The sequence below is a fragment of the Lepisosteus platostomus genome, unplaced genomic scaffold, assembly GCF_059453375.1.
Source record: "Lepisosteus platostomus isolate fLepPlt1 unplaced genomic scaffold, fLepPlt1.hap1 Scaffold_30_H1, whole genome shotgun sequence".
Lineage (NCBI taxonomy): Eukaryota > Metazoa > Chordata > Actinopteri > Semionotiformes > Lepisosteidae > Lepisosteus > Lepisosteus platostomus.
In genome coordinates, this window is record NW_028291658.1 from 1,460,486 (window position 1) to 1,485,984 (window position 25,499).

The 25,499-nt window shown below is 42.9% G+C and overlaps 3 non-coding genes across 3 annotated transcripts; 1 reads left to right on the top strand and 2 right to left on the bottom strand.

Moving 5' to 3' along the window:
* Window positions 1-13,671: 13,671 nt before the first annotated feature.
* trnat-agu (transfer RNA threonine (anticodon AGU)) lies at window positions 13,672-13,745 on the bottom strand. Its single transcript has one exon. It is a non-coding gene; the product is annotated as a tRNA-Thr (tRNA).
* Window positions 13,746-14,919: 1,174 nt separating this feature from the next.
* On the bottom strand, window positions 14,920-14,991 carry trnag-ucc (transfer RNA glycine (anticodon UCC)). Its single transcript has one exon. It is a non-coding gene; the product is annotated as a tRNA-Gly (tRNA).
* Window positions 14,992-17,238: 2,247 nt separating this feature from the next.
* LOC148635175 (U4 spliceosomal RNA) lies at window positions 17,239-17,380 on the top strand. The gene has a single exon (XR_015933455.1). It is a non-coding gene; the product is annotated as a U4 spliceosomal RNA (small nuclear RNA).
* Window positions 17,381-25,499: the final 8,119 nt, after the last annotated feature.

A 25,499-nucleotide genomic window follows, 5' to 3' on the forward strand; every position in this document is an offset into this window, starting at 1 on the left:
GCATCATTTGGACACTTTGTGGGCTTGAAATACAAAGAAAATCATGTTCTATGGTACAAGATAAATACAAAACTTAAGCTTTTATTATAATTAGATTTGTTTATAAAGCATAAGCAATCATTTATTACATTAATATATGTAAAAATAACATTTTAGCATCATACGTTTAGTATATTTAGTCCCTAATGCTGAAAGAAATGATCATAGAACATGACTTCTAACCTTACCTGCTGTGTTTTTGATCCCTATTGCTCAATGCACAGTGAAAGCATTGCATACATGTGTCTGACAATGAGAAATGGGCCCCTGAGACAGTCATTTGCCTGTTTCACAAATGATCGTATTTGACTAGAGATTCTGTTTGGGATTCAGATGTGCATTCGGACAGCAATCCCTTTCAAGAAATGATACGTTCTGGATGAGGTCAAAGGTGCTGGAACACTGTATTTAGGATGTGTTTACAGTTATTCTGTGTTTCTAGCTTCAACCCAGTGATATATATATATATGCTCACTGATTTTTTGGTACATGCCCAGGGCAATAATCATTATGAGGATTTATTTCCATATGTGCTAGAGGTAGTGTTGTGAAATTCTTCAACACACTGGATCGCAGGTTTAAACCTGCACTCTTACTCCTTAAATACCAACAAATGCAGATATGTAGCAATCATATTGTAGCGGACACTCATTTGCCTGTTTCACAAATGATCATATTTTACTAGAGATTCTGTTTGGGATACGGATGTGCATTCTGACAACAATCTCTTTCAAAAAATGATTTTACCTTATCGCAGCTTTGCCCCTCTTGCCACTTTGGAAAATATCTCCATCTTGTGGTCGTTGTTGGTAATGTTTAGACAATATCGCCATCTTGTGGTCGTTGTTGGTAATGTCTAGACAATATCTCCATCATGTGGTCGTTGTTGGTAATGTCTTCTTATGCCCTTTTTTATTTCAATTCTTTATTAGTTGATTCTAGAATCTCTACAATAGAGCTGAAAATATCAGTTTTGTAGCAGACAATATGACATTAGTTATAGTCCAATTAAGACTTTATTACCCTGTTTGTAACATAACAAATTAAAATTGATTAAAACTAAGTTTGGAACACCAGGGAACATAAAAAATGATTTTTAGGAAAACCATGAGGTTCTCTGTGTCCGATGCCTGCAAGGGGAGAAAGCTAGAATCCTTTGCTTTTTCAAAATTTGAAAATAAACATCATATAACAACAGCTTTCATTCCTAGGAGTGAAAAATAACCATTTTTGAAGACATATTAGTTTCTAAAACACTACAATAAAGTTAAAAACATCCGTTTTATATTACTTTTAGTATTTTTAGTGAAATTAGTCATTTATTGCACTATTTTTAATATAATCTCTAATTAAAAGTGAATAGAATTAAGTTTGGAGCAACAAGGAACACAAAAAAAAAAGATTTTAAGGAAAAAAATTATGTCTTCTGTGCCAGGTGCCTGCAAGGGGAGAAAGCTAGAATCCTACCCAGGCTCCTGGAGCTCTGTCCTGGCTAAAGGAGGGTGAATCCATCCCCTTCAAAGCTCCATGAAAAAATGATCATTTAAAATTTGAAAAAAAAAACATCATATAACAACAGTTTTCATTCATAGGAGTGAAAAACAACCATTTTTGAAGACATATTAGTTTCTAAAACACTACAATAAAGTTGAAAACATCCGTTTTATATTACATTAATTTTTGTGAAATTAGTCATTTATTGCACTATTTTTAATAAAATCTCTAATTAAAAGTGATTAAAATTAAGTTTGGAACAACAAGGAACACAAAAAAAAAGATTTTAAGGAAAAAAATATTGTCTTCTGTGCCAGGTGCCTGCAAGGGGAGAAAGCTAGAATCCTACCCAGGCTCCTGGAGCTCTGTCCTAGCTAAAGGAGGGTGAATCCATCCCATTCAAAGCTCAATGAAAAAATGATATTTTTAAATTTGAAAAAAAAAAACATTATAGAACAACATCTCTTGGTCCACAGAGTGCAAAAATCCAACTTTGAAGAAAATCCATTGACTGATCCCCGAATCCTGAAGTTTCTTCGCATGATATCGGGCTTGCAACCACTTTCTGGAAAATTTTCAGCTCCATTGTAGAGATACTAGAATCAACTAATAGAGAATTAAAATAAAAAAGGGCATAAGAAGACATTACCAACAACGACCACAAGATGGAGATGTTGTCTAGACATTACCAACAACGACCACAAGATGGAGATATTGTCTAGACATTACCAACAACGACCACAAGATGGAGATATTTTCCAAAGAGGCAAGAAGGGCAAAGCTGCGATAAGGTAAAATCATTTTTTGAAAGAGATTGTTGTCAGAATGCACATCCGTATCCCAAACAGAATCTCTAGTAAAATATGATCATTTGTGAAACAGGCAAATGAGTGTCCGCTACAATATGATTGCTACATATCTGCATTTGTTGGTATTTAAGGAGTAAGAGTGCAGGGGGTTTAAACCTGCGATCCAGTGTGTTGAAGAATTTCACAACACTACCTCTAGCACATATGGAAATAAATCCTCATAATGATTATTGCCCTGGGCATGTACCAAAAAATCAGTGAGCATATACATATATCGCTGTGTTGAAGCTAGAGACACAGAATAAGTGCAAACACATCCTAAATACAGTGTTCCTGCACCTTGACCTCATCCAGAATGTATCGTTTTTTGAAAGCGATTGCTGTCAGAATTCACAACTGAATCCCAAACAGAATCTCTAGTCAAATATGATCATTTGTGAAACAGGCAAATGAGTCTCTCAGGTGCCCATTGCTCATTTTCAGACACATTTATGCAATACTTTCACCATGCGTTGAGCAATAGGGATTAAAGATACCAGAGGTAAGGTTTAAAAGTGATTCTGAGGTGCAACACATCAGCGAAACAGCTAGGCATCTGAAATGCGGGGTTTGAGAGCCCTTCAGGGAACACCGTACCCTAAAGGTACCAGAAGTCCACTAGTATAAGCATTAAGTCACTGTCAGCCCTGCTGCAATGTAATTGCTACATATCTTCATTTCTTTGGCTTTTAAGGAGTAAGAGTGCAGGGGGTCTAAATCTGCGATCCAGTGTGTTGAAGTATTTCACAACACTACCTGTAGCCCGTCTGGAAATAAATCCTCATTCTGATTATTGACCTGGGCATGTACCAATAAATCACTGAGTATATATATATATCACTGTGTTGAAGCTAGAGACCTGTATGTAATAATATGATGCTAAAATGTTATTTTCACATGTAAGAAAACCGGCTCAGGGACGCCAAATATGTAATGTTGCCATAGCAAAATTAAATGTAGGGGGTCTCTGAAGGCACCAGTTCTGTAGGGTTTGGGCATTTACTGAGACAATTATTAATTGTAGCAGTAAATCACAAAGTTGATTCTTTTGATAGCTTTAGAATCCAACCATGTGACATAACTCAAACAACGCGCACACACAGGTACTAATACATGAGGATACATTTATTAATACATAAAATATGCATGTAAACCTAACAGATCTTATCAAGAGGGTTATCAGAATACAAAAGATATATATTCAGTTAGTTACGAAGTGTTACACATATCAAGAGGACATACGTTCAGTATATCATTCATTAAGACCGTTTCGTTAATGAACTTGGTTATAACTTCTACATTAGATACTCAAACAAGTACATAACTCTTAGGAATTAAATTGATATCAACTGGTTGGGATAACAATTGAATTCTCGAGCTGTAATGCATTGAAGTTGAATACTCATCCAATCTTTGGGGATTCAGATCTTCCTGCGGGTACAAAGAAACAGTTGCAGGCTGTTGCTGTCCAATCCGCGCTCTCTGGCTCCGTGCCAGGCTGTGCTGTGCGGCTTGCGACGCTGCGCTGCTGATGCTCACTGACCGGCTAGTTAGTGTTGGCTTTAACTAGCAAAGTTTGTGCACAGGAGAAAAGATGACTGTGGGTCCGAGCAAGTCAGGAAGAGGACCGGTTCGTTTCTGATGAAGAGCTAGTTCTGAATAGTGATTCAGCTGTCCACAGTTCCGACCTGTTCACGAGGCCTGCTGCTGGTGCTAACCTCGGGTGGATCCTCTGGTTATTCTCTGGCAACCTCCGCTCTAGACTCTTAGAACAAAGGAAAGTTCTGGCACTCGGACACACTGGCCGTTCCGTGGTTGTCCGGGCTGAGTCTCAGGATGGTCAGGAGGCGCGCTGCGAGAATGTCCTGCCCTTGGGAGCCTTCTGCTCCTGGGCCGTCCTGCCCTGGAATTCTCCTTTGAATTCCCTTTAGAATTGTCCACAGAATCCTCTGAATCCTCCCTTCTGAATCTTACTGAATCTCACAGGCTCTCTGTGTTGCCTGTTTTTACCTGGAGGAACTTCAGCTCATTGATTGGCTGAAAGTTCCATGGGCATCAGAGTCCCACGTGGGTTACTCGGCCCTACCAGTCCCTGATTGATTGATCAAGGTGAGATATGAGTCACTTAGTCCTGACACTTAGTAATGCAGTCCAGATGTCCAACTGGCACTCCCTAGACAGATAGGCGCCAATGGATGACCATTGATCATGATAGCCAGGCTTAGCTAAGTGCATCCCCCTTCGGGAGCTGTCCTAGGACCTTAAATCACCCTGCAGAACAGTTTCTCTGTGGCTGCACCACAGAGATGAACAGAGAAATGGGGCCTCATTTGGGAAGGCTCAGAACACTTAATTCTGCCTTATTAATAAGCCTCGCCGCTACATATCCCCCCTTTTTGAAGGTCATGAGGTCCTGAGGCGTTGTTGCCTTCAAAACAAAACAGAGTTAAGTGATGTCCCTTGCCATTAGAACATTAATCTTAAATGTCCACATTACTCCTCGAGAATTCATACCGGAACCAGCGTTGGATACAAACAGGATGAATAACATCTGGAGTATGTATAAACACGGTAGGAGACATTATCTAAGTCTAGGAATTACACATCAGGAAGTTCACTGTCAATATCTGATACCTCTGTAGTACATATTTGGGGAGAAATCACTTCCTTTCTTTTGACATGCTACCTTTGACTCATTCATGCTACCCAGATTACATTTTGATGCAAGAGTACAGCATTCAGAGTACACTGTCAGTCATGATCCAGCTTCCCAGCAGCAGTGTTACAATAACAACAGTTCCTGTTCCCAGCCCCGCGATAAACCACAACACCTGTGTTGGGTATCTGCTTGGGTGGTTTGGAGGTTTGTTCCATTAAAGCAAACTAACTACCTGTACCTCTTCAGGGCTTACTGTTTCTTGGATTTCTATCCAATTCAATAGTGAGGCACCTGAAGGCATCCATGACCTCAAGTTTGGTCTTATGTTGTCTGGTTCCAGACCGTACAGTGTTAAGTTACCATGCTGTACTATGGCCTCCTCGGGAACTTGCAGGAAAACTGTTTGATTAGGTAGCTGCATTGTGGTAGCTGTATCATGCCTGTCACAAGTCATAGTGTCAGTTAAATGTGGTGTGCTGACCAGCCATTTACTTCCTACCTGCTCTTCATGGGGTTCATTAACCTCCCTCTGCTCGTTAGTAGCTTTACACCCTTCATTGGTGAATCGTTTAGACACAGCCAATGGATAGCTTTGGTAGCCATACCCATCTCAAGATTTGGAACCAAATTCAATCTTGGATTGCCTTCTGGGTGAGCTATGAGCGATGGGGTTAATGTCACATACTCCTCTACTGAGAAGAGTGGAATCAAGTGGGTTGGGAATCGTGCCGTGGTTAGACTAGCTACAGTGGCACTAAGCTCCCTTAATAGGTCTTGTGTCAACATTCTGGCCTGTTGCACACAAGCATAAACCCACTGTATAACACCAACAATCATGTCCACTGGTTGGGGAATAAGGTTTAACCCTGTTGCATAGGAAATTGCCTGTAGGGTTTTCCCTAAGCTTTCCAACTTTTGCTGCTGTCGATACAGTCTGTCACTACCCTCCGGCATCTCTGACCCCTGCCTTCTTGGGGCAGTCAGGGTGAGAGTGCCAGTAGCACACAAACCTACCAGAAAAAAGCAAACGTGCAACAGTGGCGGCAGCAATCAGTCCTCCCAAAAGTCTTTTCGGGTGGCTGATCCCAGTCATCTCCTTCTGAGTGACTGTCGCCTTTCTAAGCTGGCGCAGCGTGTACATGGTGTCTTTCTCAGTATGCCCTGTGGCATCTTGGGCACCAACATCCTGGAAATATGGGGAGATCTGACGCAGCTGCTGATGCTGCTCCTCCTTTTCCAGGGCATCTGCTTTTTCGATTTGTTCATGCCTGTGCTCTAGGAACCCTGCAGTGGGTGGTGCAGCGGTAGAGCATGCCTGACCCTCGGCTGAGTGGTCATCTGGAGCACCTGAGTGATCTGGGATTGTTACCCCATTCTCACTGTTCAGGTCCACCCTGCACACTTCCTGATTGAGGAATCCCTCTATCGGCATGTTTACAATCGTTCGCTGGGCGTGGGTGTAGGACACCTGCTCGCTCCCCCCTTCCCTTGCTAGGGGTTCAGGGAGCTGCCCCAGCACTGGGATAGCTAGTTCACTGTCTTTGAACTTACTATCACTCACCAGGCCCATGTCAGTGCAGGCGGGGATTCTGACACCCCTCTTTGCGATGTCCTGCACTGGCAGGCGAGTGACTTGACCATCCAGCTCCAGTCTGGCTGAACCACTGTTGGTCAGACTCAGACTGACAGACTGAGCTGGTAGCTGTAAGAAAACCGGCTCGGCTTTCATTCCCTGTCCCTTCTGGGGGACTGGGTGTGTTGGCAACCCTGCCGTTGAGGCAGGAACAATCAGGTCAGTCTCACTCACTACCTGGTAGTTGTGAGAAATAATGTTACCTGACTGCAGGTTCCCTGGGTCACAGCAGAGGGAATCGGCATCTGGGATCAGGTTTGTCCACAGCGCAGTAGTCTCAGCGTCCAGCTGGACCTCCTGTCTAACCTGTGAATGTTGCACCAGGGGCACCTGGCGGTGGCCCTGTGACAGCTGCTCAAGCAGATCCTTACTAATAGAGGACCTCTCAGGGCTAAGGGTGAGGGCTACATCACCAACCTGCTCTCCTGCCATCTGGATCCCTTCCACCACTGCAGGGTGGTGTTCCTGACCCCTCTTGGGTGCCAGGGTGCACAGGGAAAGCTCCTTTTCATCGCCAAGTGGGGAGATCTGCTCCTCTTTAGGGATGTAAAAGGTGTGTGCTTTACCTGGTGGATCAGGCGGCTGCTTGGAGCACCGCTCCTGTGGCATGGAGGCTGTTGGGACCTTGGCCGGGACACGACTTCCCTGTATATCCGGGGAACAAGGAAATATTTTTATTTCTTGTCCAGAGGGAACAGAAGGAATCTCCACATAGGCTTCTGTGTTCGGTGGGCACTGTGTGAGCACAGTCTGCCTCTTGGCCCCCCTTTCCTTCTGTACAGAAGGCTTAGGAGCCTTGACCTGTTTCCACACTTTGCCTTTCTGGTGATCCACCAAAGGTTCCTCTCTGAGTCGCATGTCCTTTTCTTTTTCAACCCGCTTGAGCTTGCCGTGTGACATCAAACACCTTTCAACCTCAGTGTCAATCAGTGTCTCACAGTGTAAGACATCTCCCATGGCAGCCTTGAGGTAAAAGCTTCTTGCTTTTCCTCTGTGTTTTACTGCCTGCTCTGTGACTTCAGGGGTGGAGTCAGCACTCACTTGGGAGTGGCTGAATTCATCCAGGCAGGAACCCTTCTGCTCAATCAGATAGACTGAGGGAGGGAGAGGGGGCGGGTCTCCGCCTCCTCCAGTGGAGAGTATCAGCTCATTCACGCTTCCGGCAGCCTTGGGGAGCGGTTGTCCCTGTCCTAATAAAGCTTGTTCAAGCCTGGCCAGGCGGGTGGCTACTGAATCCTTTTGTTCAGCTTTATCTAGCCCTTTCCCTCCCCCGGTGTTCTCATGGCACTTAGGACGCTGGGTGTGGTCCTGTGTGCATGCTTTGGAACGGGGCTTAGCCAGCTCAGGAGCCTGTGCTCCTTCGAGCAGGGGGGAATTAACCCTGCTGGCTCTGACGGCAAACACAGTCACTTTAACAGCTTTTTGCTCAGAGCGACTTTGGACATCATACTCCCAGGCTTTCTGCACGAATCTCTTAATATCAGTCATTTTCATGGTCTGTGCATCTGTATGCATTAAGATCATCTTTCTGACTGACGGGTGGAGATTCGCAATGAATAAACCCTTGAAATGTGTGTTCTCTTCGCAACCCTCATCATTTCGCCCTGCAAAATAAGTTCGTCTAAGTCTCTCGTAATATTCGCGAGGGGACTCTGCTCTCTTGTGCTTAATGTTAAGAGCGGCGGCTATCGCAGCAGTCGGGTCAATAAACGCACTGTATTCTTCGATAAGTGCTTGACAAAGCTGCTCAAAATCATTACAGATTTCTTTCATCTGCCTAGCCATCCACTCATGTACAGCTCTGCTGGTAGTTTTCCTGACCAGAAACACTTTCTCCTGTTCTGTGGCGTTTGGCAGATACTGCAGGGTATACCTGAGGTCCTGAATATAACTCTCGATATTATTCTTTGACACTGCGGGGTCAAATCTCTCTATGTCCTTCGCTAGCTCTCTCAGAGAATGGAGATTTATCCTTCTAGCTTCTCCGCTGACGGAGATATGGAAGAGATCGTGGTCAGACCTGTCGCTGCTAGAGAGAGTGCTTAATAGCGACTCGAATTCAGACCTTTTAGCAACCATCGTTAAACTTAAAGAGTATTACTTTTAAGTACGAAATCACAGTTTTACCATGAAAACCACAAGATCAAGTATGCAATCAACCCGGTAGATCGCAAAAGATCACAAAACAATCAAGCACTGCTTAAAGAGCAAGGGGAACTTTTTTTTCTTTCGGCTTTCAGCACACCGTATTGTTGTGTATGAAACCCGCGGCGTTTTATATTGAATTATTCCGCTTGGTTGACTCATTTCAGTCTTGCCACGCCCACCCAGGGACGCCAAATAATGTAAGAAAACCGGCTCAGGGACGCCAAATATGTAATGTTGCCATAGCAAAATTAAATGTAGTGGCTCTCTGAAGGCACCAGTTCTGTAGGGTTTGGGCATTTACTGAGACAATTATTAATTGTAGCAGTAAATCACAAAGTTGATTCTTTTGATGGCTTTAGAATCAAACCATGCGACATAACTCAAACAACGCGCACACACAGGTACTAATACACGAGGATACATTTATTAATACATAAAATATGCATGTAAACCTAACAGATCTTATCAAGAGGGTTATCAGAATACAAAAGATATATATTCAGTCAGTTACGAAGTGTTACACATATCAAGAGGACATACGTTCAGTATATCATTCATTAAGACCGTTTCGTTAATGAACTTGGTTATAACTTCTACATTAGATACTCAAACAAGTACATAACTCTTAGGAATTAAATTGATATCAACTGGTTGGGATAACAATTGAATTCTCGAGCTGTAATGCATTGAAGTTGAATACTCATCCAATCTTTGGGGATTCAGATCTTCCTGCGGGTACAAAGAAACAGTTGCAGGCTGTTGCTGTCCAATCCGCGCTCTCTGGCTCCGTGCCAGGCTGTGCTGTGCGGCTTGCGACGCTGCGCTGCTGATGCTCACTGACCGGCTAGTTAGTGTTGGCTTTAACTAGCAAAGTTTGTGCACAGGAGAAAAGATGACTGTGGGTCCGAGCAAGTCAGGAAGAGGACCGGTTCGTTTCTGATGAAGAGCTAGTTCTGAATAGTGATTCAGCTGTCCACAGTTCCGACCTGTTCACGAGGCCTGCTGCTGGTGCTAACCTCGGGTGGATCCTCTGGTTATTCTCTGGCAACCTCCGCTCTAGACTCTTAGAACAAAGGAAAGTTCTGGCACTCGGACACACTGGCCGTTCCGTGGTTGTCCGGGCTGAGTCTCAGGATGGTCAGGAGGCGCGCTGCGAGAATGTCCTGCCCTTGGGAGCCTTCTGCTCCTGGGCCGTCCTGCCCTGGAATTCTCCTTTGAATTCCCTTTAGAATTGTCCACAGAATCCTCTGAATCCTCCCTTCTGAATCTTACTGAATCTCACAGGCTCTCTGTGTTGCCTGTTTTTACCTGGAGGAACTTCAGCTCATTGATTGGCTGAAAGTTCCATGGGCATCAGAGTCCCACGTGGGTTACTCGGCCCTACCAGTCCCTGATTGATTGATCAAGGTGAGATATGAGTCACTTAGTCCTGACACTTAGTAATGCAGTCCAGATGTCCAACTGGCACTCCCTAGACAGATAGGCGCCAATGGATGACCATTGATCATGATAGAAAGGCTTAGCTAAGTGCATCCCCCTTTGGGAGCTGTCCTAGGACCTTAAATCACCCTGCATGAATAGTCTCTCTGTGGCTGCACCACAGAGATGAACAGAGAAATGGGGCCTCATTTGGAAAGGCTCAGAACACTTAATTCTGCCTTATTAATAAGCCTCGCCGCTACACACATATATTAATGTAATAAATGATTGCTTATGCTTTATAAATAAATCTAATTAAAATAAAAGCTTAAGTTTTGTATTTATCTTGTACCATAGAACATGATTTTCTTTGTATTTCAAGCCCACAAAGTGTCCAAATGTTCTATGATCATTTCTTTCATCATTAGGGACTAAATATACCAAACGTATGATGCTAAAATCCTGAAAAAAGGATAGGCTCCATTTCGTCAGTAGATTGGAGTCCAAAACTGATTTGGGTCAATATACATTACCTTTGAAGATAAGGTACAGTCTACTGTAGGGAACCATCAACTTAGAAAGCATTGGCCTTCCCTGGGGGTCAGGTAGGTGCAAAAGATAAACCTTTATCCTATCTTTATCTTAAGATAAGTGTCCAAGCAGTATTTTTCCAAGTTTCACCAAGCTCATCATGTTGCCATAGTAGACAAAGTTCTATAAAATGTTAAATAACTTTAGAAAAAAGCATCTTGGTCTTTCAGTACTGTACAAGGTGAATTAAACTGTCCCTGGTAATAAAAAGTAATTAGAAGCATCCCAGAAACTTTATCTCTAGAAACATTAGCTGTTTTATATCATGTAATTTAGTGTGATGTTGTCAGAATTCAAGGACATTATCACACAAAGAAATTGGTTCAGTTAAATCTAAAAAATACAGCTAAACATGGGTTTAAATGTAAAATAGAAGTCTTACCTCTTGTCAAAAGATTTAATTCAAGAAGCGATGTAATAAATGATTGCTTATGCTTTATAAACAAATCTAATTAAAATAAAAGCTTAAGTTTTGTATTTATCTTGTACCATATAACATGGTTTTCTTTGTATTTCAATCCCACAAAGTGTCCAAATGACGCACTACATGATATAAGGAAGATTATCACATGCATATCGGTATTATCTTTCTTACGAAAATGCATTCCTTTCATTACCTTTTACTTTTTAAAATGAACTCAAATTGTGTATAATGTAATAATTTAAGTAGAATAGATTCTAACAATATAATGATCCAGTGTGTTGCACTACTTCACTGCTTCACTGCTCTATGCCGTCTGGAAATAAATCCTCAGACTGCTCACTGCCCTGGGCTTGTACCAATAAATTACAGGAGCACGTCTATATATCACTGCGTTGAAGCAGAAGACACACAATCACTGCAAACACATCCTAAATACAGTGTTCCAACACCTTTGACCTCATCCAGAACGTATCATTTATTGAAAGGGATTGCTGTCAGAATGCACATCTGAATCCCAAACAGAATCTCTAGTAAAATACGATCATTTGTGAAACAGGCAAATGACTGTCTCAGGGGCCCATTCCTCATTGTCAGACAGATGTATGCAATGCTTTCACCGTGCATTGAGCAATAGGGATTAAAAACACCGCAGGTAAGGTTAGATGTCATGTTCTATGATCATTTCTTTCAGCATTAGGAACTAAATATACTAAATGTATGATACTAAAATGTTATTTTCACATATATTAATGTAATAAATGATTGCTTATGCTTTATAAATAAATCTAATTAAAATAAAAGCTTAAGTTTTGTATTTATCTTGTACCATAGAACAAGATTTTCTTTGTATTTCAAGCCCACAAAGTGTCCTTTGATCTCTATTCTGTGGTAATCCACAATGACCCCGTTCTTCAGGTGATTCATCATGTCCTCCGTCGTCTGTTGAGAGGCCATCCCGATCTCTTCTGCCGTGGCATGCTTCATACACGCTCTCTTGAAGTGAGCAGGAAGCTGATCAAAAGTATTCAGGCACATCTTGCACACCAGGGGAATCCTCGCGGGTTTCCTTTGAAAATAAATAATACCATCTGTGTATAGAAACAAGCTAAGACTGATTTCTTAAATTATCCTTAAAATTCTCTCTCATAGTTTGAGCATAATGATTTTATTGCATTTATATAAGAATTGCTCATTGCTCCAAAATAAATAATGGTTTCATAAAAAAGTGAACACTTACATGGTCTCAGTCACAGACTTTCCAATAGAAGCCATTGTGGAGTTCAGCAACTGCAGGTCCTAGAAGTGGGGAAGGAATTTTAAAAGAGAAATTGAATTACAATACAGAAGGAATGGCTGAGGGTTCACTGAAATATATAAATATACAAATTCCAAAGACTGAGTCCATATAGAAACAACTACTTTTCATTTTCAGTATAAGAAAAAAAAAACATTATCTTCCAAAGCATCATAAAATTGTCCCTTCTTCCAGACTCTACTTCTCTCTTGTAGTAGTACAGCAGACCTTTCCAGGTGAGCAGATCACAGAGTCCGAAATAAGCTTCCTCCATCAAACAAAGTACCTGAACATGACTCTGTCTTCATAAAAGCGCCCCTGTAATAAAGAGATTAAATCCAAAATCAAGAGGGCAGTTGCCTACTGAAATACAAGAAGTCATCAATTTTAACCTAGCAACACATTAAAGGCTGCATCTATACAAGTGCGATTCTAGAAATGCTCACCAGATTACGTTTTAAGAAGGAACTGCACCTCAGGTTCCGCTGAGATCTTAACTCGGATGGCAGGATTCAGAGTCCGGAGCGCGGACTGATGGCGAACGGAGGGTCCACATACTGTGGATCCCTCAGTGATCTTCCGCGTATTCAAACCGCCAGCGTGTGACTCCCCTGTCCCTGTGACCTCATTGGTCTGCTCTCTCCTCTGTGCAGCCGAGCCCGACTCACGGTAAAGTGAAAAAAAAGATGCCCTCAACGTGAGATTTACTCTGGAGCGAGGATAGATGTTACCTTTTTATCATTGAACAGGATGTATGTGATGTGGCGACTAGGTTCAATTTTGTATCCTCTTTAAAAGATTAAGGACTGGGGTGAGTGTGATTTACCACCCTTTCAGCTAAGAACCCGACTTGCGCATCGTTTAAGCTGCATAGACTTGGTCGTTTAACTCTTCTCCATTAGCAGGGTTAAGGTTAAAGAAAAAAACATTGCTGACTTCTTTTTTTTTTGCCAGCCGCTAGCGCTGATTAGCAAGGCTTGTATTTCATGTTTTGCAAGTTGCATCCATTTTAAGAAAAACAAGTCGCGTTAAAGACAGGAAATGAATACTTGCATTTAATTAAGTCTAGCCGTAGGCGGTTGTCTGTAAGGACCAGTTCTGTTCGAGAAGACACAACAAAGAAGGCACCGCTGGGATTCGAACCCAGGATCTTCTGTTTACTAGGCAGGCGCTTTAACCAACTAAGCCACGGCGCCCCAGGAGTGCCGTCCTTTTGCAGCCACTTGGACACACCACTCAGACACATCTGCATTCGGTGTGTGCTCCGCCTGCTTGCTGAGCAAGTTGCCACCTTTACATACAATAGCAACATCGACACCAAGAGAAAGGATGACAAATGGCTCTTATCTGGAACTTTTCATGTCCAAGGAGCTCAATGTGCTTTCTGTGTACAACAGGGCCACTGAACTCCACACTGGCCACTGAACCACAGCAGTGGCTTGCTGGCTTGACATCTCCCAAGGAAAATGTTGAAATCACATGTGGAACAGGAAAATGACCCTCGAGTATGAGGGAAAAAAAAGAAAAAGATCATCTGGAGCGCGCCAACCCATGTCCGGACAGCCCAGTTTCGTCGACAAGGTGGCTGAGTGGTTAAGGTGATGGACTGCTAATCCATTGTGCTCTGCAGGCATGGGTTTGAATCCCATTCTCATTGCTCTCCATGTCTGACACGTGTGCCTGTTTGACGTCGGCCCTCCTGTTGCTTGCTCCGGTGCTAGAGCCGTACATTTTCTAGCGGTGGCTGAACATGGTATAGTAGGCCAACGTCGGTATCGAGCAGTGACAGTAACAGTACTTACTGCGCCCCATAAGAAATCGTTTGTCCCTGTTCAAAAGAGATTGTGCGATGTCCTGCGGCGTTCGTAAAGCAAACCTTTGACAGTTTGAAAAGAGGAATTTATTCTGCTTCCTGTGCGTGCAGTAGTTACAAAGTTGAACGTCTTTACACGATCTGCTGCAGTTTTCAGTGGGCGGGCTTTGTCAGATGGCTTGAAAAAACACACTGTGTTTCGGCTGAACTCCACACTCATGAGCAGTGTCCTGCATGTTTTCTGTGTATAGCTGTCTTTTAACGCATACAGAATTCATTTGAAATCATTGATTTCTCCAATTAACAAGGGTCCCTTTTTGAACCTGCGAGAAGCATTCTTTCAATGTAACAGATTTACTCCGGGGAAAGCCAGCATGACATTGAGAGTAGCTCAAGCTTTCAGCACCCATATCGGACTGCGTGTATGCAGACACCACTCAGAATCCCCTGTAAGATTCTCCCTCAATTCCGTTTTTCAGTGCTTTAGCTCTTTCAAAAGGCTTCGCTTTGCTAGTCACAATCCAAGGCTCATGATAGCATTTGAAAACATTCACCACTGCGTTAGCCGGGAATCGAACCCGGGTCAACTGCTTGGAAGGCAGCTATGCTCACCACTATACCACCAACGCATGCCCACAGGAAGTCTGCAGGACACCACCAGAGAATGCTTTTTTTTAAAAAAATTTTATTAAACATAGAATTTACAAATACAAATACAACAAGAGGATCAGAGTCATGTACAAGAGAAAAAAAAACGCAGCAGAAAAAAGCATTTAACTACCAGAGGTAATTAAGTAATTATGTGATCAAATTGTATATTTTACACGTATCATATTTTCCTTGCTTTAATATTTCTCAATTATTTATAAACTTTAGTTTCAACATGCATGCGTTTCCTGTAAAAAATAAAACTCAGCACACAGTTTTTCTTTTAACAACATTTCGAGTACCTCTGGCATTCATGAAAAAGACATACACAAAAGCAAATAACTAACTCTAAGACTGTCTAAACTATTGAGTTTTTCAAAGAACCAGAACTATAACAGTCCTTAACACTTAACTACACCATTCCAAACTAACACTAAAGAAACACTAGTATATACTGGTATAACAAATAAAACCAAACATAATCATTCACTGAGCAGTCACTGGGAGCAAATCTCCTTCCCGTCCACAAAGGCCCTCGCTCCCACAAAGTAGGCTCTCCTCCCCTCTCTTCTGGCAGCTTCAACCTGGGGCCACAGCTGGTTCCTGGTACTCCTGTCCGCAGCAGACAGGTCCTCTGCAAACCTCAGTTTGTTCCCATTCAAATACTCATTCCCCCTCGCCGCTCGCCACAGCATGTCCCTCGCCGTCCTCTTGGTGAACTGTATTATAATCGATCTGGGGAGCACTTGCCCAGACATGTTCGCTCTCCCGAGCTTGTGAACAAAGTCAATGGCCGATATTACGTCCTCCTGGTCCGGCAGGGTCCTTTTACAGATACCCTTCACTGTTGCAACAAGGTCCTTATCACGTTCCTCTTTAACTCCAAATAATTTTAAATTCCATCATCAACGGTATCTATCTACATCGTTCACTTTCAATTCAAGTTCTTTAATATGCTTTTCTTGTTTGGTATTTACTTGTTTAAGAACTTTTACTTCACTCTTTAAGTCTTCAACCTCTTTAAACACACAGTCCATGGACTTTTTAAGACTTTCGATTGCGACTGTATTAGATCAAGTCATTTCCTTCAGCTCACCCATGCTCTGTGCCATCATGTTGAAGATGTTGGTCTGGAGCTCCTCCAGCGTCAGGTCGCCCCTTCCTCTCTTGGCTGCTGGGGTTTTCACAGGTGTGCTGGGCAGGGACTCCGGCTCTTCCTCTGGCAGCTGAGTCTCACTTGGGCTGCGAGCGCTCGCGTACGAGCGCATCTCCAGCACTCTTTCCACGTCCCCTCCAGCTGCTTCACTTTTCCCTTTAGTTGCCATCAATTTTCTTGTAGTGCTATACATATACGAGTGAGGTATCTTAGAGTTCTCCTTCGAAGACCCAGCACTCTCTTTTCTTTTCCCAGTGTTACTCATATCGAAATTCTTAAACCTAAAAAAAATCGTTTTTTTTTCTTTCAATTATAACTGAAGTTTAAACAAGTAGTGTTAAGTCCTTATTTTTCTGTAGTCAAAAAAAGCAAAAATTAACATTCAGGTCATGAAAAACTCAAAAAAAATCCTCAACCACTAAACTTTACCTCCCACCTGAGCGCCATCTTGAACGCCCCTACCACCAGAGAATGCTCAAGATTTCGGAAGCTGTCTCCGGGACGTGCTGATTCCACACATCCTGAATAAATCATGATATTGTTAGTTGCTGTAGCTAGACGTTCAAATGAGTTTCATGGCCAGATGGACTGTTTCCTCCAGCGGTATAGTATTGCAGTGAGACAGCACGATGCCTGCAAGACTATGTCACGCTAAACGCCACAGATTGTGTTTGTCCGTTCGTGTCAGTCATCCTGCAGCCACGGGAAGTGGGACACAAACATGCCGCAATGCTTTCAAGACGTTAGGATTTGTTTGTGCAACATCCGAGAAGAGTACTTGTGGCTTGAATGTGAACTGTACGTGCCCACCCCCTTTCCTCTGTAGTGCATGAGTTCCTCCCGGCATGCCCTTCGTCATTGTTCTGTCATCTTGTATTTAAAGGGTTGTATTTCTGCTGCTGAAAAGAATCAACGGGTTTCTTTGTTCCCAACGGAGCCCTTGTCTGTCATGAAATTCTTCAAAACCTCAAGCTAGAAGAAGACGACAAATATGAAGCGTTACAGCAACGACATGCCATGAGACGATTGATAACGATTTCCATAGGATCCCCGTGGTTGCCTGGCAACCGTCAGCTTTGCGCAGTGGCAGTATCGTAGCCTGTGAGGTTTAGCCGAGGCGGGATTATTGCTAGTTGAAAACTTTTCCCAATACCCCGCTTCCGCCGGTTTGCAATACAATCAGCGAAAGCTATTTTTGACAGTCTCGTTAGAGACTGAGCAAGGTGTTTAAAGACAGATTTGGTCATGGTGACATCATGGTAGAAAGAAGCGAGCTTGTTCCCAGTGGGCATTGATTCGTCGAATATACGTATATTTACGGCGAAATTACGGCTGTACGTATATATACGTCGCCTCGACGTATAATCAACGTCGAATTGCAACCGTAAAATTGACGACATTAACAAACGCATATATAACGTCGAAAACACATCTAACACAGTGCCTGAGGCTTTTTACTGTATGTATCGTGTGTGCCGCAACTAGGAGTATACGGCACTCTGCACAGTGTACGAAGTAAATTATTTTCGCAGCAATTAATTTACATGTGTATAATAAATATAGTAAATATAATAAATTAATTACTGCGAAAATAATTTACTTCGTACACTGTGCAGTGTGCCGTATACTCCTAGTTGCGGCACACGATACATACAGTAAAAAGCCTCAGGCACTGTGTTAGATGTGTTTTCGACGTTATATATGCGTTTATTCATGTCGTCGATTTTACGGTTGCAATTCGACGTTGATTATACGTCGAGGCGACGTATATATACGTATAGCCGTAATTTCGCCGTAAATATACGTATATTCGACGAATCAATGCCCACAGCTTGGCATACAAGGGTTTTGCTGAGGGGGTCTTGCCACCTGCCTGAAAAAAAACAGTAAAATGTTTGAGTGCCTATAGAGTTTCTATTTTTATTTTCTTGACAAAAGTTGATACCATTTCCTGGACACCCCGTCCCCCATCAGTGTGCGGTGCCCGAGGAAAAATCTGTAGGGGGGCGTCTGAAATTCTGAGGGGGGAGTGATATTTCGGTTGAAACGGAGCTGTACGGTGCAGCTACCCAAATGAAATCTCGCAGCTATGCCATTGATTAGTGCTTCATGATAGAAGATAACGACTAGCAATCTGGTATTTGCGATGAAGTTCAGTTTCACATTTTTCGTCACTCTCACGGTTTGTATTGCCTGGAGCGAAAAGTACCATAAGCGTTCATTTTTGCAGCTACATGGACGTTCTGAATCGTTAAGAAAAAAATGTTGTAAAACCAACAGAAAGCACAGACTGCTATAACTAGTCCTAGTTATATAACGATTTTAAGTATAATGATAAACTACTGCAAGGAATCGGTCCACCTGAGCAAACAGGATCGTAATGTTGACACTCAATAATATGTGCAGTTCCTGGACGGATAGCCCTCCTGCCCATCAAACAGACTGAGTGACTGTTCGTGTCATTTAGTGTTGTCTGACCATTGACAAAGTACAACTATTTTTTTAGGGCGCAAATTAAGTTAAGTAAAACTTTTTGCCCAAAACTGAAGGGGCGACATTCCCCCCTCCCCCCGTGATGCCAGGCCTGTCCCCATCCTATTCCATAATGTCATTATATATAATACCATACAACAGTGACCGATCCTTACTAACTGCATGCGTTAAAATTGCACATCAGCTCATAGCAGGGGGCACATAACCGCGATGTATTATCAATGTTAAATTTCAACCATAATATCGACAACATTAATAAACGCATACGTTGAGAAAATATCGAACCCAGCATATTTTCCGGTTATATACCACAATGCATTGCTAGTATTCGTTGGTCACCATTTTGGACACATTTTTCAAACGTAGAAGTATATCCGCAAATATCTCAGCAATCCTCTTTTGACGAGTAAGTATGAACAATAATAATACTATCTGAATACATACAGATCTTTCTTAATATTATTTTGATTAAAATAGTATGTGAATAAGCAAAAAAATGGCACATAAAATAGTGTGAATGGGGAAGATGACACAAAATCGTTTTGCCATTTCTCTTATTCTTATTCTATGTTGTACTTTCAAACTTTGGGTACTCTTTAATTAGGACAGACTTTATTGCTCAACTGCTATGATGCAAGCCAAATTTTATACATTTATTTCAGCTTTGAGCTTTCAGCTTTGACCAACCTTGAACTCACCGGCCGTGGTTAACGCGTGTAAAAGCTTTTACAAGCGTGTAAAGAGCTTTTACAAGAACCATGAAACTGCGTGAGAAAGCCCTGTTGTAACAGAAGGAATAAGGTTCTTGATCCCGAGATGAAGTAAAACAGATGAGTTTATTGCATGCAAGGAACAATAAAGCCAAAGTCTTGTTTCCCGCAAGAAACAACAAAACCGAAGTATTGTTCGATGTGCCGGTACAAACTTTTAGGTTATATAGTCCTTGCTTGCTGCTTCAGATGTCATTCGATGTTATTGTAAGGGGGGGGGGGGGGGGGGTCATGGTATTTGGCCAGTTAAGAGGCCCTTGCTAAATGGTCAGTTTAAGATTATACCCCCAGGGGGTTCCTTGCTCGCATCTGGAATCCTTATCAGTTAACCCCCTTTCCTGCCATAAACCCCTGTTGCTTAGAAGTCTAATATTCAGGCAGAACTGACTTAAGTTATTAACCCTTTTAACATCTTGTCTCTTACTTCATTCCCCCCTTATAAAATATGGCATACATCAGGACTGTCTATTTTTACAAATACAATGTCAGGGCAGATCTTTCCTTTTTAGATGTACAGGCATGCATTACCATGACATTGTGCGTTCCACGGTTACAACAAGGTGTTATTGATGTTTTTGTACAAGTGATAGTTACAATTTTACACATAAAACAATCCTAATCCTACAAATACATAAAGTCCTACCCCAGGACCCAAACACAGACCTCAGCCATGTGGAGATCTATCGTCAGGATCTTGGAACAGCAATATTGACCCAACTCCGATTATAATTTTTTGGCTGAATAGATATGCCAACATCTGGAATGTATTGATACCATATCCCCAGTAATGCTCCTCAGGCCTAACAAGCACACTGTTGGTCTTAGGAAGCATCAGACACAGAAACGGTAACAACATCCTTCTTTCTGTTCACTCAGTCTCTGGTGCCGTGGGTCGGTGAAAGTGCGATGCGCGGATCCAGCGATCTCATCCTGTCACTCAGATGGCACAATCAGTAGTTAGTGGCACTTGATATGGTCCCTCCCAGCAGGATTGCAACGTCTGGCAGGGTATCTCTTCTTCACCTACACCCACTCGCCAGGTATCCGGTCGTGTCTCCCCTCTGCTGGAGGTCCCCAAGCGTCCGGCACCTGTTCACAAGCCCTGTGCACCGCTTCAGTTAACAAACCTACAATACTTTAATAGAGAGTTAGTTAATTCATCAGTGCGTTAGCCAAACTTGGCCTCCAGGGAGTTTCTTTGGCTGCCCGTGATGATCTCAAATGGGCTCAGTCTCACAGTTCCATTTGCTCCAGCCCGCAAACCGCACAGGACTGCAGGTAGAGCATCTACCCACGGTGTCCTTTCAGTTGATATTTCCTTAGTTGGTCTTTCAGACTGTGGGTGATGGGGGCAATGTGACTTCCAACTTACCCCTAGTGAGGCAATTACAGCCTGGCACACCTTCCCAGTGTAGTCTGCCCCTAGATCAGTATCCAAGGGGCAGGGCAGTCCGTACCACGGGATCATCTTTATCATACACTTGGGTATGTGCCAGCCCACATCACATCATCATACAACCCCACATTCTTTACACATTTGTTCTAACCACTATTAAACATCTATTAAAGGCCTCAACCTGAATTCTCCCTTTTCCCCAGTAGAGGTTTCACAGGGGTCTCAGACTCCCGCCCTCCCAGTGCCGCTCGTCTGGCATCTGCATCTGCATGGTTGTTACCTTGAGTTACTGGAATTCTTTATTTATTGTGTTATTGACACCTTACTCAAGCTGCTTCTGTCGGCAGCTGTAAAACTACAAATCAGTTCAGAGACAATCCCAGTATTCTTAACTGGAGTCCCTGCCGTTGTGAGAGAACCTTATTTCTCCATAGCCATCCAGAATTGTGGCCTACATGCAACAAATACATACATTATATACATATACAGTAACCTTTTAACATCTTTCTTTTTACAATCTTCCATCAGTGCTCTTAACTGGCTTGCTGTGCTGAGGCAGTGGAGGGGCATTTTCCGATTGTTAGCACCTCGAATTCTGTTGTAACGGCTCAGCCTGTTCTCTGTTCTCCCTCATGCATCAGAGAGGACCCATCAGTAAACAGTATTACATTTTCTTCAATTTTCACCGTCCCCCACCCTTTGGCTACAGTATCGAATGGTATAATAGTGCCTACCTCCATGCTCCTGCGTCAGCACAGCTGCCCAGAACCCTTTGTCCACACTTACATACAAAGAATGGTTGATCCATCTGAGGAAACCCCAGTCTCAGCACCTGTAAGAGAGCTTGTTTCAAATTATTACAGGCGGCTTTTGCTGCTGGTACCAAGGCAATCTTGTCCTTGTACTGCACTCCCCCCTTAAGCAGATCTGTTAAAAGTTGTGCTCACCCCGTAAAAATATTGCACCCTGGCCCTGTTAAAATCACACAATGCTCGACACAAAAGGGCCTTATCATAACTGCTTAATATTAGACACTCTAAAGCTGAAGCAACTCAGACTTGTGGGTTTCCTCGTCAGGGGAAGCACTCAGAATACCATCAACATACTGAGTGATCACAGTCAGTTGAAGCCACGTGATACCCTGTTCTGGATAGTCATTCTTTGTAATGCATAATATTCCAACCCAATAGATCTGGGATAAAACCACCCATTAAAATCTGGTACTCAGCAAGTAAAACTTGGTGCCCCAATACTCCTGTGGCCTCCTGCCATCTCCCCATATACATTACTCTATAGCACACTGTTGAACAGAGGAGTGAAACAAGCATGACAGTAGTGCTCCAGTATCCCCTAACAGAGAAACCAACACTCCATTAACAGTACATTTTAATCCACTGGACTGGGACAGACTTAGGTAGGCTACAAGGGATTTACAGGATCTAATCGTTAGGTAAACAGATCTTCTCACAAGACGTTATTCTCCCCAGTCTCGATTCTAAACCTACAGCGTTTCAGCATGTCTGAGACATTCGAATAAACCCAAATTGTTTTCACTATTGCAACTAATTGTATAAAAATACAAACACTGTTTATCTAACTACTTTTACGTCCACCTGTACTGTACTTATACGTTTCAGACGCTCTTATATTTTCCAATCTCCTTAAGTTGATTTTCATCAAGTCTCTTTAGTTACGTCTCTAGCCAGTCCCGCTGGCTAAACACACTCACACCGTCATTTAGTATACAAAAACTCACAGTTACACACATACATGCCGGCACACAAATTCATAAAACACACATACACATCGAGAATATATTTTTCTCTTCGTACTACAATGTGCTGTATTCTTGTTTTACTTCTACATGAATCCTTTTAATTCCTGAAGTGCACTCCAGGTTCGCTGCATTCCTAATTTTGGGTGCGGTACTTTAGCCCACCAGTCAATATCTTCCGGTTTTGGATTTGATCGTATGGGGGAATCAGGGAAGGTAGGTGCGAGTACGGACCCCCTCGATGGGGTGCGAGACACTTAGAGTGACGCTGTCATCAACAGCGCCAGCCCCCGCTACATCAGGCCCTCTCCCACTTAGGGTGAGAGTACAGGTCTGCAGGCACCCTCTGTTTAAGAAGGGAGTTCCTGTTCTGTCTCTATCACACTCGTACCAGGTGTCATCCCACCCAGACCCCCCGTCTCCATATGGTCACTGTGGGAATTGATCCCAATTATTTTCATTTCCTGCCTGTCTGTTCCCCTATGGGAGAGCAGGATATAACACATTAACTAGTGCAGTGCGACCAGGAACTAATTCTTCTTTTAGTTTCTGATTCTCCTGCACTGCCTCTTTTCGCTTTTGTTTATACTCTTTCGTAGCGAGTAAAGTATCTTTTCTTCCGGGTTTTTGTTTTCCCCGTAAACACACTTAAGAAGTCACATCCCAATTTCTTTTTTTTCTCATGTATCTGCCACCACTGGTGCCGGCCGTGCACCAGGGTGGGAGCTACATGCTTGTGCTTTTGCCAATCAATACGCATATGCTTATTTTACAGGCGTCTTCGCCCCAGACTCCCTCTGACAAACTCAGCTTTTCCCATATTTTTCTCCTTCTTTTCCTTCAACTTACACTTTTCCGATATATAAACGGACCCTTCCACCACTTTCTCAAACCATCAGTTAGTACACATGTTCGGTCTCTTTTACTTTTGTCGTGTGTGAGGTAACAGCTCATACAGTAAGGGGATGCTTTCACTTGAAAAACCTGTGCATTCCTGCACTCATTCAGCCAAGGGCGTCTGTTACCTCCAGATCTAAATGCCTCTCAGAGACTTTAGAGAGGACTTACACCACACTGTTCACAGGTAAGGAACGAGACCTCGAAAACCCCCTTTCTTGATCAGTAATTCACCATGCCCAGAATGCCAGCATCGCTGCTTTTGCTCCAGGGTGGACTTACACACTGAGCTCAATCAGGGCGATTCTCGGGTCTCAACGTCCTTTAAATCCTGCTACTTAATGCTTTGCTCTTTTATTATGAGGTGTGTTTATGTTAGTGTCGTGCGTGTGTATATGTATTTCACAAACAAGGAAAACACCAAAAACATACATACATATATATATCTCCTACTTCTGTTTCCTTTAAGACAAAAATCCACGCCATCCAGTTATTTAATCCACGTTATTAAATAACTTAATTTGCGCCCTAAAAAAATAGTTGTACTTTGTCAATGGTCAGACAACATTAAATGACACGAACAGTCACTCAGTCTGTTTGATGGGCAGGAGGGCTATCCGTCCAGGAACTGCACATATCAGTGTCGTTATTGAGTGTGTAGGGAAAACCGGTTCAGGGACGCCAAATATGTAATCATAGTGGCTCTCTGAAGGCACCAGTTCTGTAGGGTTTGGGCATTTACTGAGACAATTATTAATTGTAGCAGTAAATCACAAAGTTGATTCTTTTGATGGCTTTAGAATCCAACCATGCGACATAACTCAAACAACGTGCACACACAGGTACTAATACACGAGGATACATTTATTAATACATAGAATATGCATATAAACCTAACAGATCTTATCGAGAGGGTTATCAGAATACAAAAGGTATATATTCAGTCAGTTACAAAGAGTTACACATCAAGAGGACATACGTTCAGTATATCATTCATTTAGACCGTTTCATAAATGAACTTGGTTATAACTTCTACATTAGATACTCGAACAAGTACATAACTCTTAGGAATTAAATTGATATCAACTGGTTTGGATAACAATTGAATTCTCGAGCTGTAATGCATTGAAGTTGAATACTCATCCAATTTCTGGGGATTCAGATCTCCTGCGGGCACAAAGAAACAGTTGCAGGCTGTTGCTGTCCAATCCGCGCTCTCTGGCTCCGTGCCAGGCTGTGCTGTGCGGCTTGCGACGGTGCGCTGCTGATGTTCACTGTTGGCTTTAACTAGCAAAGTTTGTGCACAGGAGAAAAGATGACTGTGGGTCCCAGCAAGTCAGGAAGAGGACCGGTTCGTTCCTGGTGAAGAGCTAGTTCTGAATAGTAATTCAGCTGTCCACAGTTCCGACCTGTTCACGAGGCCTGCTGCTGGTTACTCTCTGGCAACCTCCACTCTAGACTCTTAGAACAAAGGAAAGTTCTGGCACTCGGACACACTGGCCGTTCCGTGGTTGTCCGGGCTGAGTCTCAGGATGGTCAGGAGGCGCGCTGCGAGAATGTCCTGCCCTTGGGAGCCTTCTGCTCCTGGGCCGTCCTGCCCTGGAATTCTCCTTTGAATTCCCTTTAGAACAGTCCACAGAATCCTCTCCAGAATCTTACTGAATCTTGTTGAATCTCCCTTTCTGAATCTCTCAGGCTCTCTGTGTTGCCTGTTTTTACCTGGAGGAACTTCAGCTCATTGATTGGCTGAAAGTTCCATGGGCATCAGAGTCCCACGTGGGTTACTCGGCCCTACCAGTCCCTGATTGGTTGATCAAGGTGAGATATGAGTCACTTACTCCTGACACTTAGTAATGCAGTCCAGATGTCCAACTGGCACTCCCTAGACAGATAGGCGCCAATGGATGACCATTGATCATGATAGCCAGGCTTAGCTAAGTGCATCCCCCTTTGGGAGCTGTCCTTATCAAAAGAAAACATCTTGCATGAATAGTTTCTCTGTG